Consider the following 12,534-nt stretch of genomic DNA (forward strand, 5'->3'; position numbering starts at 1 on the left):
AACTTCTCAAACCTGGTTGGATTTGATCCTTGAGAAACACCTCTGTGGGTAGAAAAGTACAGCTGCAAAAAAACGTTTGAGATATATGTTTTGTTCCTACCCAAGGGAGGAAGGCTGGCACAAGGAAGCCTGCAGGGCTGTGCTTAAGACAAAGAAATCTGGTCATCTGTGGCAGATGCAAGTAGGGAAATTTGAATAAAGAGAGGACAGAAAATAAGGGCAAATAAACCATGCATGTTTAGGAAGTACAGTTGCTTTCCTGGTTATTTAACTCCAGCCTCTAAGCACAGGTAGTGTCTCTTTGCCTGAATGGTTTCTATGATTGTGAAGTAGCAATTACTTATTGTACTCTAGTCATTAGAGCTGGATGCTGATACAGAGCATTAGAGTTAGAATAGAAGAGAATTAGGTGCTTCAGGCGGAGAAGAGCAAAACTGTACACTTCTGCCTTCTCTATCCCATCTAAAAAGGTAGAGAGAGGACACTACCCAGTGAAAAGTCAGACCAATGTTGGAAGTCCTGGTATTGCTTTATTTTGATATGTCTACTTTGGACCGTGTTCCATATTACTTCTTGGAAATATTTGAGTTAATTTCTTGTCTTCCCAGATGTATGTGCTCAAACACTTGCTCTGGTGTTGTGCTGCAGAAGAATGTTCATACCTGCAGTTTAATGCAACTAGTTTGTTTTCTTGTTAGCAAATTAGGTAAATTTTTCTCCGTTGACTGTGAAGAAAACTTTGGGAAACACTCTCTCTATTGTTTTTTTGCAGAAATCTTTCTTCATTGATTGTGTAGGAAGCTCAGAGGGTCTGAATTTCTAAATATGCTCTTTTAAGTGTGAATTGCTTGGCATTGCTCATAGTGTTTCCCTCTTCCTCTTGGCAAAGAATAATCTGTTATTGGGGGCTCCAGGTGAAGAAAGCCACTATAACACATGCAGTGCTGAAGTGCCCTTAAATTTTTGCTCAAGTGTTGTCCTGAACAGTCCTGTGCTTCTCCTTCTATTCTGTACATGTTCCTTTCCAAGTCTTATACATTAACACCCTCCAGTACAGTATTAAGTAATGTATCTAATACCTCTCACTTACAGCTCATCCTTTCCTTGAAAGGAATTTCATGTACAGGGTGTTTATTTAGGATACTTTTGTTCTTTTTAAAAGAACAGAATGGATGAGGGTTTATAGAAGGATCACACAGTCTCCAGACAGCTGGATTCCCTTTGTGTGTGGCTTTTCCAAATAAACCAGCAGTCTCAACTCCATTTTGAGGTTCTGTGCTGAGGGTGGTATTTATGGGTAGTGAATCTGCAGGAAAGCAAGGAATTAAAACTTCCAGCCTAGTGAAAGCTTTGCTACGCTTCCTCTGTCTCATTAACCAGCACAATACCTGTGCTACCAATACTCCAAATGTAGCATTGCATTTCTTCTCTTAACTGAGGAAATACCTTTCCCTGTATCTCTTGTTGATCCCCCTCTTGGGCTGAGTTTGCTTTACTGACTTACACTTTTCGCTGTGAACTTGCCATGGTGCTAATTTCCATTAGCTGTTCTGATGAGCCTGAAAAATTATAGAAAAACCCAACCAACCAAGCAAAAAACAACCAGAGAAAAGCTCACATGCCCCAAACTTGACCAGCTGCTATGACAAGGCCCCGAGACTAAAATTGTCCTGACAGAGTGCTTTTGTTCTCTTCAAAGTAAACCCCAAACCTAACCAAGCAATCATACAGCTGTCTCAGCTGTACCTCATACCTTGCCACGTGCATGTGTGCTGTCAGCTTAAGGTACATCCGAAGGTCACAGTCTGTCTTTTCTAATGGTCAGTCTTGAGTTTTCTTCAGTGGGAGAATTAAAAAAGATATCTGAGCGTGAAGAATGCGTTCAAACTGTCTGTTGTTGAAAGGTCTGTGTCATAACATCGATTTGCTTGGCTCCTAGATTTTCTGGCCCCTAGGAAATTCAGTTGTAAAAATGATATCAAAGAAGCATAAAAGTGCTGTGTGTTTTTCTTCTGGTTTTCTGTTTGCTTACATTCAATATGTAATGAGGAGGAACCGTTTTGATGCCAAATGCATGAAAATACCTAAATTTGTGTCACTGAAGTGCCGAGCAGGTTTTTTTTCACTTGTAAGGTCAGCTTTCTAGGCTAAAACAAAAAATGTTGTAAAAAAATATGTAGATGATTCATAGGAAAAAACATTACTGTGAAACATGGATTAGATCCTTTTCCCCAGCTCTTTCTTACAGAATTATGGACTGTGCTTCATGTTCGAGCCTCAGTGAGATCTCCAAAATAAGCTAAGGTTGAAGAAAATTCTGACAGCAGAAATATGATTCATTGGACTCTGATTTCTGTGTATCCTGTGGCTGTATATGGCTTTTGATGTACTTTCAGCTTTGGATTGGTTTCTCCATTCTTACTACCACATATCACAGGATATAAACCTGGATGAGCAGAGTTAAGAAGTAGTATTAGGAATAAAGGCTCTCTGTTTGCTATATACGTGTTGGGTCATGCTAGAAGCTGGAAAATTGGAGTTAGGTGTAAAACTAAAAAAAAAAAAAATAAATTAAAAAATCAACTAAGCATAATATTTTACTGTAGAGGATATATGAGTTCTTTTAAAGCTAGTGAAATAGCCTTTGTGGTAACATCTTCAAAGATTTATTTACGAGTGGAAGGCTACAAATAAAGTTGCATAAAAGTAAAACTCCCTTCTCCTGCCATGGTTCTCATATATCATACAGATTTTCTTATGTGGGTTCCCACAGAACTCTTGTGTCAACATAAATGCTGAAAGTTTATATGATTTAAAAAGAAATAACTGGAGAAATTTACAAGGCTGATACATGCACCTCTGACATAGGAAGTCTGAGTCACCTGTGAGACCTGAGAGCAGTGAGACTGAGAGTGCATTCTGGGGAATGTGGCTTGGGAAGAATGTCCAAGTTAACCTTGAGGGGAAGCAATGCATCCAGAAATGACTATATCAATGTGGTGTTAGTGCAGTGTCTTTCTGAGCAGGACCAGCTGGCCTCCAATGGGTAATGCTGTCTGGGAAGCTGTTTCCTCTCTCCCTTATTTCCAAGGTGCTGAACAAATTTAAAATGCATCTGTGTTTTCTGTTTTACTTTCAATTCTCAGTCTTTGGGTCTTGCATTCTGTGGAAAGTGTTTCCTGCTTCTCTGGGTAGCCCAGAGTAGTACTAGTGCTCACTGAAGAATCTACCTTCTGATTACTTGGGAGCTTTTATCTCTGCTGCAGAACAGATATTAAACCATTTCTTACCCAGAAGAATGGATTGATGGCCAGACAAGGAAACTGTGATAGCCTAAGGTTTGTGTAAACACAGCAGCAATTCCCATTACCACAGCAGCCTAGTGACAAAGTTTTACACAAACATTTGTGCTACCAAGGAAGGAAGCTAGACAGCACTAGCAGGCTTGTCTGCAGTTTGGAAATGCAGGTTTAACTTCACACTCACGCAGTGTTCTCATATGAATGTAAGCAAGTCAACCCACCTGTGTTTTAATTCTTTTGGTGGTAGTGTGGGAATATGAGCATCAATCCTGCAAGAAAAAGGCTAAAGGCTAAGTATTAGGGTGCCCTAATACTGTGCAATGAATGTGTAAGTACCACAGGCAGTAATTAGCAATGGTACAAGGCTCTTCTGTTTCTAGAATGAAGAGTACAGTCTGCTTCTCTCTGTGTGTGTCTCTGTGTGTTCAATACATGTGAGGATAGTATTCTTTATTGAATTGACAGTAATTTCACTTGGTAGGTTGGAGCAAAGGTTACCAGTTGCGTATAATTATGATAAATTAATATTGTTTTGTTATGGTGGACTGTTACACTAGTTAGCAGATTTCCCTGACAAACCAAAAATTAATGTTTTTAGGGCAGTTTGTAACAATCAAATAAAGGATTTTTTCAGTGTCTTGACCAAATGTGAACTCAGACTCTAATTTCAGAAGATACCTAAGTTTTTCACTCAGCTGTTCTCTTCTTTTTATTTTGGGAACTTTTTATTCCTCAAAGATAGCTTTATATTTGGCATTCTTCCTGAACATGCTACGCTGCCACACCACAAATGTGTCCGCGGGCTCTATTTTTACATAGAGCTTTTAAGACAGCTGCTGCTCTCACTGGTGTTGCAGTGGAACATAGATGCCCAGGCCCGGCTGTGGTTGATGTAATAATGTGGGCACATCCTGTGACTGCCCTGCCTTTCAGTTATCATCTCAACAGCCACAGTAACTTTCCTCCATCAGCCTACAGGGACTTTGTGTGGTAGGAGGGTGTAATTCTTTGATCTGTGCTGCTTTTTCCTCAGAACCTCTGAATCCTACGCTCTATTAAAACCTCCTCACCTCGAATGTTAAGGCTGTATTCTGTGTTGTGATTTCAAAGCCAGAGATTCACAGAAATTAGGATTGGAAGGAACTGCAGGAATTCCTCTAATCTTTGCACTAATGCAGTGCAGGGCCAGCTAAATCTATTATCCTTCACAGCTAAAAAGTATAGGGGAGCTTTATTGGAAAGTGTAGACATAGATTTTGAGATCTGTAATTGCAAACTTTGTCATGCTCCTGTATTCTTAGACCACTGCAGCTACAGCTACAGTATTGTGATGTTATTTGTGGCAGATGATCCTGAAGACCCCTTAGGTCTGGAGATGCCCAAAGCAATCTGTTCGGCTGCTTATTCAGAACACTCAGTGAAACTTAGCTCCTGGGGCTATCATAACTGCTGCTGCAACATTGACCTTTGCCAGCAGATACACGAAGCTTATTTTGTGCAATTAAGGTGGGAAGATGATACATTTTGGGTACCGCTCACTTTTAGAGATAGTGATAAATACTTACAGTGGTAACTGTAGAAAGATATTTAATGCAAGGAGAGAAAACATCACTATAAATCATTGTGGCTTTGCTGGTTTGAATTAATCCTATTCTCTTAGGTTGACTAGGAATCTGGTCTTGTGTGCATGACTGTCAGATGCATGAGAATCACAGTCCTCACAAATAAGGTGTTTTTTTTCCCAAAGTGCGGATGCAGGGTTTTAATTTTATTAGAGGTCACCTTTTGTTTCAAAACCTTCTGTTTCCAGCAGAACTACTTCAGAAATGGGCTTATCTTGAATGCAATGTTTTGTCAATGTTGTGCTTGTAGAGAGGGCTCTGATGATGGAGGTCATACCAGTTCCCTCTGTTTTGCCATTCCCCAGATTAATACAGTGTACTCTGCACAGAACATGCAGGGACTGTGTATATCATGCTAATAGACAGTGTTTGCAAAAGTTATAATTCACATAGGTAGTTACAGCAATGAATTAATGCTTTTGGCATTTGGGAAAGAAAACCTATTTAAAATCCAGCTGCTTGCCAGCTGTGGCTATTCATAGCAATTATTACACTGGCCAATATTTTCACTCCATCTTTTCATTTAAAAGGTGTAATGAATGATTTTATTGCCATCTTAAAAGTCTATTTATAATCCATTCATCTTGTGATAAACGTGTGTATCTGATTCTTGACCTCTATTTAATACTGTACAAAGCAGTCTTGCTTAGTTTCAAGTTTTCTTGGCACAAATGTGAGACCATCACATTTTTTATCAGCTTGAGTGACCTTATCTGTTTACTCCTGTACTTCTAAATTATGAGTTTCAATGAGTATTTAATTGTTATTAGGATTTTTTTCCTCTATATTTTAGTCATCGCTACCTTTCACTTCTCTTTGGTAGCAGTATCTAGGTAATGACTGGGAATGCTTGAAGGCTTTGCAATACAGGCAGAATCTTGCAAATTCATTCTCTAAGGCCCCTACTGCAGTTTTTGATGCCTATGTGTGTAAAGTAAGGCATCAGATGGCCGTATGGTCAAGATACTGTTGCTTTAAACTTGCTCACTCTTGCAGCTGCCGTGGTAGTGACCACTTGACTTCAGCAACACTACATTTGTCAGCTTGTATTCTGATCTGTCCTGCTGCAGCACTGTTATTAACAGTGCTTGAATTAGACCAGAGCTGGTGATGGAAACAGTCCCACAGTCTTTGCCGTGCTGCTGGCAAGCCCAGAGCCTAATCAAAGGAGCAGCAGAGGCTTAAATGTCTTAGATGGATGAGGAGGAAGCTTTAGATCTTGACATGTGGTTGGGGCACTGGGCATTAAACTTTCAGGTATTTTATGTCTAGTGTTCATGTATTGGCTATGATTGCCCTTCCTGGCTCCCCTGTCCCAGCTTCACCATCAGAAATTGGGAAATTTGGCCATGTGACCTTGCTGTACTAAGATGATCAAATTCTTGATGGGCTGTACCTGCATTTTTCACCCCATACTCTTCCATGCTGGCCCTACTGTCCTCAGATTTTCATAAAAATTGGTGTTCTGTCAAACCCCTCTAGGAAAAACAGTCAAGATACATTCCAAAAAAACCAAGCCAGAGACGTCCCTGTCCTGAGGCCTGGCAACCCTGGTACAAGCCCATGGTCTGTTACAGGGTACCATATTTCCTGAGCTACTGTGCAGCTCTGTGTGGGCACTGTGAGAAACATGCTGGATCAGGAGATCTATTTTTTTTCTGTAATTCCTCCTTTGGAAGGGCTGCCTATATCAGAAGCCCAGCCTCCAAGCCTGGGTGTCCGAAAGGAGGGCTAGAGCAATCCCTCTCCAGGCATGGCTAAACTGCAGGATTTTGGACATTGCCCTTGCTCCAACAAAAACAAGCTGAAGGCTGTAGGACCTGTCCAGTGGGAGAGCATGTCTGAGAACACTAGCTCTTTTTAAAAGGAGCTCTTTTTAAAAGCTCCATTTTCATAACTGCCCACCTAAGTAGGAAGAGAATCGCATCCATACACAAGCAGTAATTGAAGGGACAAGAGAAAAATGAAACTAAACGATTTATGACAGGGAAGGTTTGAGGTACAGGAAATGGATTTTAATCAGAAAGCCAAAAACATATCTGTGTAGGGGCACACATTTCTGAGGTCAGTGGATAAGACTGAAAGCTGATCTGACAACTTTAGCATTTGTATGCACTAGAAGATCTAGAAAAAAAATGGGATATATCCATTTTTGCTTTCTTTACTCCCCGATTTCTTCAACAGACCATTCATTATATGGTCTGTTATGCTGGGGAAATTTTCCCTTCCTTTGTCTGTTTTAATTCTTTTGATAACAGTGTGAAGCACAAAAGACATCTTCTGAGGCACCAAAATTCAAAGAATATTGCTCTTACTTGCTACTTAATATTTTCTTTGTCTGGAAATTATTCTACCACCAAGGAAAAGTACCAATCCAGGAATATCAAGTCTTAAGAAATGAGGAACATATATGCCTGTGTCTCTGCAGTCTTGGTGACTTCATTTCCCTGAGGAACTAAGGGCAAGCAGTGTATCAGCATTGACCCTCAAATCACCTCACTTTCCTGTGAAACTCCTGATAGGACCTGGACTTTCTAATCCAACTCTTTTCATATCTAACTCCCACCACATTGATCTTACCTTTAGCTTCTTTCTTCCCTTGCTTGCTGGATGTCACATTTACTGTTGTGATATATTTGGTAGAGTAAGTTTCAAGCTTTCCAAAATGTTGTCATAACTGTGCTCAATAGATTTATTTTATCTATTGCTAGATAGAAAGAGGAGAAATAGCCTGCTAAAGGTAGCTTTAGGGATAAAAAACTGAGAAAGTAAAAGAGAATTAATTGCATATAACTTAGCAAAGAACTAATGCATTGGGAAAAGAGGTGCAAATGCTTGTGTGTGTGAATACTACTAACAAATAAGAGATGCTTGAGTTCCTACAGGGTTGAAGTCATTAACTACATGGAGAGTTACTTGCACAGTTACTTATCACTCCTTCTGCAGTTCTTTTTTCAGTCCTTCTATGTCCTTGATGAGTTTAGACTCCATCCTGTAAAGGCTTATGTACCCACTTCATTGTGGTAATAAGTGTGGGAGTTGCTTGCTTTCACCTGAGCATGCACACTAATCTGCAGAGCATCAAGAGTAGTGGGATATACACGTACTGTGCATTCTAGAGTTGGTAAAAGTGCAGAAATAAACGTTGATTAGTATGCCATTCAATAATTTTTCATTCTCCTTATACTGTCTTTCAAAAATATACACATTACCCTCTGTTCAAAATTGGTTCCCAATATGAATGCTATTTGTTGTCTTGAACTGAGATTGTCTAGCCTCATTTAATATCCTTTTCGAAAAACTTGATGTAAACTTTTATTTATTAATTGTTCTGTATTTTCTAAAGAGTTTCAAAGCTGTTACCTGATTTTATGGATTTCCAATTTAGGGACACTTACAGGGCTTGATTTTTGCAGAAAATCTGGGTCTTGAGGGCTAGTTAACGTGGCTAAAATTCCAAATCCTTCAGACAGACAACTAAATACTTTAATGCAGATTTCATCTCTCTGTGATATTTTTGTCCCAAAGTCCTGTCCAGTACTTAGAAATCTGATCATAGGATCTAGGAATAATATAGTTTGGATGGACCTTTGTACCTTGGAAAGTTTTGCCAGTAATTGTTTAAAATGACTCTAAGAGTTTGGAATATGTTTTTACTCTCTGATATGTAAAACAGACCATGAAATTAATATTCAGACACAGTAGAGTAGTTCTTTTCATTACTTAAATGGGCTTAATTGGAGTTACAGCAAATTTAGAAGGCATACTAGCAGCACTATATAAATTAGATATGCATTCCTATGAATAATACAGCCATTATCCAATTCCCCTTCTTCCTAATTTCATTCTCCTCCTTAAAAGAAGTTAAAGTTTTTGTCACCTACTTAATACAAATTATGTTTTTCTCTTAGGAAAGAAATAATAGAAGAATAAATGGCGCCAAACTATAAGACAACAGGAAAGTCACTAGGAACAGCAGTGAAAGGTTTTTTGTCTTTTGTGGTAAAATATGCCTTGAATTTGACTGTGGTTTCAGCATGACAAGGAACTGTAATGTACTATGACCTGCTACATTTAGCAGACAATAACAAAATTTGGAGTCAGCAATAAAACCTTTTTGTTGATCTTTCTGTCCATGCTTGCATCTACTTTGTGATTGAACAAGATACTTCTGAACATACCTCTTATATGCGTCCATTGGATAAATACTTTCTGAAGCAGTGACACAGCTCCCATAACACTACATTTACTAAAGTATTCCTCTCTGTCTGTCAATGGTGTATACATGGTGGGTTGATCTCTGTTAGTAACTTTTGAGAGAAAGGGGATATGCCCTTAAGGTCAACTAAAATTTTTGCAGTTGGATGCAAGTGAAGTGATTTCATAAATTTTGCTCGATTAGCAACAGCAGATGGAAAACCCAGGCAGCAGTCTAGGTGATGGGGTGACTTTTGGGTGGATATGCCTCTGAACTAAACAGTGGCGTACTTCTAGCAGCTGTTTGCTTAGGCTGTGCTTTTAATAGATGATCCCTGAGCACAGTGGTACTTATTTTCCATGAAAAAAGCCCCTATTTTTCAGACTTTAGAAGGCCCATCAAAATGTTCCATTTCCTCTTAGCCTTCATCAAAAGACTGAAACAATTCTATTAAAATAGGAATTTTCTCTTAAACTTTCATTATTTAAAAAATTCTTTTTGAAAAAGAGGTGTCTGGAGCAACAAGGCAATATAACTTTTAAGCTGTCTTTACTCTTTTATCCAGCTTCTCAAGAAGCAGGGGAAGATTTTTAGGACCCAAATGAGAATTAGGTTTGCAAAGGCTCTCAGCTTTCACTAGAACTTGAATGTTTCTGTCTTTGAACCTTTTAAATATCCTCTCATAACAATGGTGCTGAGTAAGCATGTTCTTTCAGATTGATTGAGGGCCAGATTTTAGGGTCAGAGTTATTTTTTAATGCCTGTTTTAGTATTTTTGGTACTTTCCACTCTCACAGTTATTCAGAAGTGTGCATGAAATGGAAATGTCTTTGAATATTTATCTTACTTCCCTTTCTATTACTTGCCATGCTTTTTATAGGCTTAATTTTTCTTCAGTATTTATGATACATTCTGTCTAACTTCAATTCTGAGTAGCAGTTGTAACTGAGACTTAATGAAGTTTTTTGATGGTGAATATAGATGCATTCAAATAAAACCTTTTATTGTAACATATTCCCAAACTAACCAGTGGTATTAATTGCGCTGTTAGCGATTCAAACAGCAAACTGAATTTTTAGTTTGTATAGCGTTACAATAAGACCTAAGTAAATCACTGATAGGAAAGAAATTAATAAATTACCTGAAGTATCACCTCATGCCTTCTTTAGCAACAACTTTGTTTTCTTTCCTATATGCAATTGAACTTGTTTATACATATTCTTTCCTGTATACACTTGAAGTTGTTCACAAATATTTTTAATGAATATTTCTAAGCATTTTCTTGATCATAGAGTTTTTCTAAGCAGTTGATTGTAAGTATCTGGCAATCAAAATGCAAGCTGTGCTGATTCATTTTTATTAGACACATCACTTATAGCAAGGTATTGTTTGTCTCCCCAGATGGAGGTTCCAGTTCAGGAAAATATTAAAACAGAGATTTCAAAGGGACTTCATAAAATGCTTGAAGGTAAGTATGTTCCTCAGCACTTTACTGAGTCCAGAGTATAATGAGAGTAGTTCTTTAAAGCAAATTTCTGCTAGTTGTGTTTATGAGTTTACCATACACCTTCTGTCTATGTTCTTCGATGTTAAATTAAAACTTGCTGCTTCCATAACACCCTTACCAGGAAACTCACTTGCCAAAAGTATCCATAGAGAGGGAGCAGAAAATGAATGTGAATGCAACCATAGCAAATGCTGGTTTTATTTGAGTGAATAGTCAGGGTAGTAGAAGGTGCAATTCCAGTTCTAGTTACAGTCTAAACAATGTATGTAATCCATGAAACTACAGGATTTAAAATAAAGGCCTTTAGGCCTTTTTATGTACATTATCTAGCTACTCAAATATGGACAGCATTTGATAACTCTTTGGTTTTTTCTCCCGTATTTATAGTCATACAAGACAAGTAGATGTTTATACTTTCAGGTTTTTCTCCTTCCCATCATAACAAGAAATTTTAAAAAGCAATAGGATTTAAAAAGCAATTATACACACACATATTGACAGATATGACCATCTTCCTTCCATGCTGCCTGGTTTTGTCATGTAATTTAAGGAATGTAATCCACAGCTCTGACAATGACATTTATCATGTAACCTTGAAAGACAGTTTGTCATACAGAGGGGCTCAGACCTCATTAAAATCTCATTCCCAGCCAGCATGTGGTGATGGAGGACTTGGTACAGGTATAGAAAGTTCATTGTAGGGTCAGAGCTAGAGGATGGGGATGAAATTTCTTCTGACATCTGCCGGGGGGATAGATCTTCTGTGTAGGGTGTTGTCAAAAGACAAGGGCATGTGGTAGACCTTCTTGATTGGACAGCAGAGGGTAGGATCTGCTGCTTTTAGATTTCTAGCCAGTGGATTGACAGTTCAAGCTACCATCTCCAACTGAACGTGACAGTGACTTACTTCACTCCTATAAAGCAACTTCATTTAGAATATTTCTAAAATTGCTCTAATTTCAAGGATTGCACATGCACACATTGTTTCAGTGAACGTTAATATAATTGATATCATGTATTTAACTATTAGTAAATCTAGTTTTATTTTGAACTGTGTTCAGAGTTATCACCTGACAGCTAATTTTTTGCTACGGAATGTCTGGTTATTATGTGTATAGTGTGTGAAAGATACATATTTTCATAATAGCAGGAGACATAGTTGCAGTAGTTTGAGGTTTCTCTTGAACTTGTAATCAACAAACTGTTCTTAATTTAGATGAAGCAAGCATATCAAACACAAATATTAACCATTATATCTTTCAGTGATATTTTAATGTAATAACAAGAGATTTGGAAATAAATCACCAAAGCTATAAAACTCATATATGCATGTCCCATGCTGATTGTAACACAACTTGTTTACCAAGGAAGAGGAAGTCTTGCTTACATGGCAGAAAGCAAGGGGAAAAGAGTTTCTCTTTGTCATTTACCAGGTATGTCTGTGTGGACTTTATAAGCACAAACACATTAAGTATATCAAAATACTAGGTTTACTTTCCAGTCAATGGTACCTGGTAGGAGTACAAGGTACTTTGCACTGAAGACGTATGTTCTTCAGTGCAAAGCATTGTGGTTAGGTACACAATTGGTGTCATTGGCAAAGAATAGCTAAATACAGATGGATGTGAATCCATACAAGGACTTTATAACTCATTCTCTGCAAGAACATGAAGAAGGAGGAAAAACCAGTGAGAGTACCGGGTTTGCTGCTAGGAGAAGACTGGGAGGCAGTGGTCTGGGCTCTCAGTTCTGCTACTGATCTGCTGCACACAATTAGACACATCATTTTCTCTTTCATTTTGTTAACTCAGCCACAGCACCTGAGGGTCACTATGAGGCTGTAAGCTCAGCTGGTCTCATGTGGGTGCCTTCCTGAATAGAAATTGAGGAAAGCCACCTTCCGCT

General features: G+C 38.4%; 1 long non-coding RNA gene across 1 annotated transcript; it reads left to right on the forward strand.

Moving 5' to 3' along the window:
* Nucleotides 1–4,234: 4,234 nt before the first annotated feature.
* LOC108504398 lies at nucleotides 4,235–12,056 on the forward strand. Its single transcript, XR_001877092.1, has 4 exons — nucleotides 4,235–4,292; nucleotides 8,836–8,909; nucleotides 10,524–10,590; nucleotides 11,893–12,056. It is a non-coding gene; the product is annotated as an uncharacterized LOC108504398 (long non-coding RNA).
* The last annotated feature ends 478 nt before the right edge of the window (nucleotides 12,057–12,534 follow it).

Source organism: Lepidothrix coronata, unplaced genomic scaffold (assembly GCF_001604755.1).
Source record: "Lepidothrix coronata isolate B3197 unplaced genomic scaffold, Lepidothrix_coronata-1.0 Scaffold162, whole genome shotgun sequence".
In the NCBI taxonomy this organism is placed as follows: Eukaryota; Metazoa; Chordata; class Aves; order Passeriformes; family Pipridae; genus Lepidothrix; species Lepidothrix coronata.